Source organism: Acyrthosiphon pisum, chromosome A1, assembly GCF_005508785.2.
Source record: "Acyrthosiphon pisum isolate AL4f chromosome A1, pea_aphid_22Mar2018_4r6ur, whole genome shotgun sequence".
NCBI classification, from domain to species: Eukaryota; Metazoa; Arthropoda; class Insecta; order Hemiptera; family Aphididae; genus Acyrthosiphon; species Acyrthosiphon pisum.
The window spans coordinates 105,118,551-105,122,028 of NC_042494.1; positions in this window are offsets into that span (position 1 = coordinate 105,118,551).

Below are 3,478 nucleotides of genomic sequence, written 5' to 3' on the forward strand. Positions count from 1 at the left end.
CGATTTTGGTTTTTGGTGTAACTCCAAAACAAATGACCGTAGAAACATGATATTTTTATAACTGGTTATTTATATTAACATTTTCTATACATAGTACAATTTTCAAAAAATATTGATTTGTTTTGAATTGTTTACGGACATTTTCAGTTTCCAATTTGTTTAGTTTTTTTTCTATGAATGTCAATAAAATTTTATTTCTTGGGTAAAAAAGCTTGAAAATTTAATACAAAGTTCTTAATATATTGTTACAATGTCATTTGAAAAATATTAAAAATCCAGTCACAATTTTTTTTTGATAAGCATTTAAAGTTCAAATCTTGACAAAATACGTAAAAATCATAAAAATGTACAAACTATTTTAAGTTAGAAATTCATAAAAATTTTTCTTTTTAAATCTAAGATTTGAAAATGTAGGTAATACAAGATTCCTCATAAGTTTGTCTTCCTTTGATCAAAAAAAAGTCCACAAGAAAGTCAAATTAAATTTTTACGAGCGTTTGAAGTTCATATTATGCCAACATTGGATATTCACTCGATTTCTAATGTAGCAATTTATTTATTTTGTTGTAATTTTGACCATTTTTGAGCTATATATAATAAAGCTCTTTATATATATTTTTTAATTTTTTTTATACATATCAATAAAACAATTTTTACTGTGTGAACGGCTAGACAAATGTATTACAAGGTTCCTCATAATTTGTTTTGATATCTGTTTGAAGACACATAAGTACAATTTTTTTTTGTTGACACATAGGTAAGCATGAATTAAAATTAAAATTTTGACAAAATTCACAGACTTAGAAGAGCTCCTCCCAAAAAAAACAGACGAGGTCCTCAAATTTTTGCCAACTTCAACATTTTAAGCCCACCTAAATGTTTTGTAGTAATATTTTTAGTTTTTAGCCCTCTTGACTGTTAACCACATTTAAGAGTGTTGGAGCATATAGATGCTTAGTATGTTTTAAGGAGTAATATTTAGGCTACAGTTCACATTACACGTAGATTTGAACAGTTCAAACGATAAAGTTGAAGAGTAAAGAACTCAATGATACGGCAAAACGTGTCGTAGCGGCGGAAAAAATTGTTCAGTGTCGGAGAGCTAAAAAGTTTTACTCAAAAAAATCAGAATTGATACAACTGTACTAAAATGATGATAGTGTCGCGATCATTTCAATGGATTATATGCAAAATTTTTCGCTGCCGCAAGTTCCCATTCAATCAGAATTCTACTTGCGACAGCTTACAGTGAACTGTTTTTGTATTCACAGTGAGAAAACTGGAGAGGCAACCATGTTCTTATACCATGAAGGCATCGGCGGAAAAGGTTCAAACGAAGTATGTTCGTTCATCAAAATGTACCTGGATGACGAGCAAAATATTTCAAAAAAGGTCACGAAATTATTTGTTTTTTCGGACGGCTGTGGTGGCCAAAATTGTCAAGCCCGGATTAAGGGGGGGCCATGGCCCCCGGGCCTCCAGAGTTAGAATTTATTTAGGGACCTCTAATTTGTCCATTACTTTTTTCGTTATAGGCTATGTAACACTAAATAAATCACCTAGAAAAAAATCGATGATTATTTAGCAAGGAAAAAAGCTTGTAAATTATAATTTATAAATAAAATGATACATTAGTACATTATTCATTATTTATTGCTATGTGCCTATATACCTAATATGTTTTAAATGAGGCCCTTGTACGAAAAAAAAAATAATTAAATAATATACAATGTGTTCCATGGTGAAGTGACCGGCCAACGTCATATGAAAGTATACCAAAAATGATGAAGAAATACCCTTTAAAGATTGGATATAACTTTTTATTTTTTTAGTTATGAATAATAAGGCTTAAAAAAAATTATATACTTTCAAAACCATGGAAGTATTTTTATTTTTTAGTTTTCTATACATACATACAGTTATAAAACATTAATTATTTTTCCTACATAACCTAGTAAAAAAGCTATCAAATACAGATCATTTTTCAAAATTTAAATCGGGTCACATGAAGTAACAATATTAAATATTAATCCTATCTCTTTTAGCCTATATACCTAATATGTTTTAAATGAGGCCCTTGTACGAAAAAAAAAATAATTAAATAATATACAATGTGTTCCAGGGTGAAGTGACCGGCCAACGTCATATGAAAGTATACCAAAAATGATGAAGAAATACCCTTTAAAGATTGGATATAACTTTTTATTTTTTTAGTTATGAATAATAAGGCTTAAAAAAAATTATATACTTTCAAAACCATGGAAGTATTTTTATTTTTTAGTTTTCTATACATACATACAGTTATAAAACATTAATTATTTTTCCTACATAACCTAGTAAAAAAGCTATCAAATACAGATCATTTTTCAAAATTTAAATCGGGTCACATGAAGTAACAATATTAAATATTAATCCTATCTCTTTTAGCTGTGTTATACCGATTTTAAAAACAAAAAAAATGACAAAAACTATTCGCCTGAGCACACATGTGCATGTGTGAGACTGTTCTTTGAAATGTATAGACGATCTATTAGTGATTAGTTATTACGGTCATCAATAAGGAACATAATTACATACCTAATAATTATTATTAATCAATACATAATAATTACTAATTAGTTATGTTAATTTACTACTCACAAGATGACAAAAGTAATGAACCATTTATTTGAGAAACAACATAAGTCACAAAAAGGTGATTCGTAGAAAATAAGAGAAAACTGTTTTTACGCTACCAGCGATATATGGTAGATAATCCGTGAGACCTAATTCCAAGAACTCCTCGAGGCTCGAGATACACATTTAAAAAAAAAAACTAAATGTTGCCCAGTGGGGGGGGAAGTGGGGTCCATTCGAATTTGGTGGACTTACGTTGTTTCTACAATAAACGATTCTTTGTGGTGTAAATACTAGACTGAATTGCCATAGGTTCATGTTGGACTTACGTTTATACTCAAATAAGCGTAGTCGACCTAATTACGACTAAAAGTATTATTATTAAAATATTATTTTGATTTTTCATTAACAAAAAGACATACAATTACTGCAACGAACTCATTTTATTGGTATATAATATTATTAATTTTATTTTATCGAATTTAAAACAATTTCTATTACATTATTAACAATCGGGGTTTTGATATTCATCCATTTTTAAGTATTTTTTTTTTATTTTAAAGCTATTTAATTGTCCTATCAACACTCCAAAATACGCAATTGAATTAGAAAAGCACTAATTATTTTTATTAAATTAAAAAAGTAGGAAAAAGTGGGCAAAAATTATCATTTTTTAAAGGAAATCGTGTATTATACCAAATAATTTATTACTTGGTATGGGTTTTTTGTTTTTTGTATTATTCTGCTGAATTATACTGAATAAATAACACATTAATATACATAGAATACCTTGAAAGTTTGGTTTTCATAATATATTCCTGTTAATCGTCACAATCTTAGTTTTCTAGAATTGGGTTCGGTA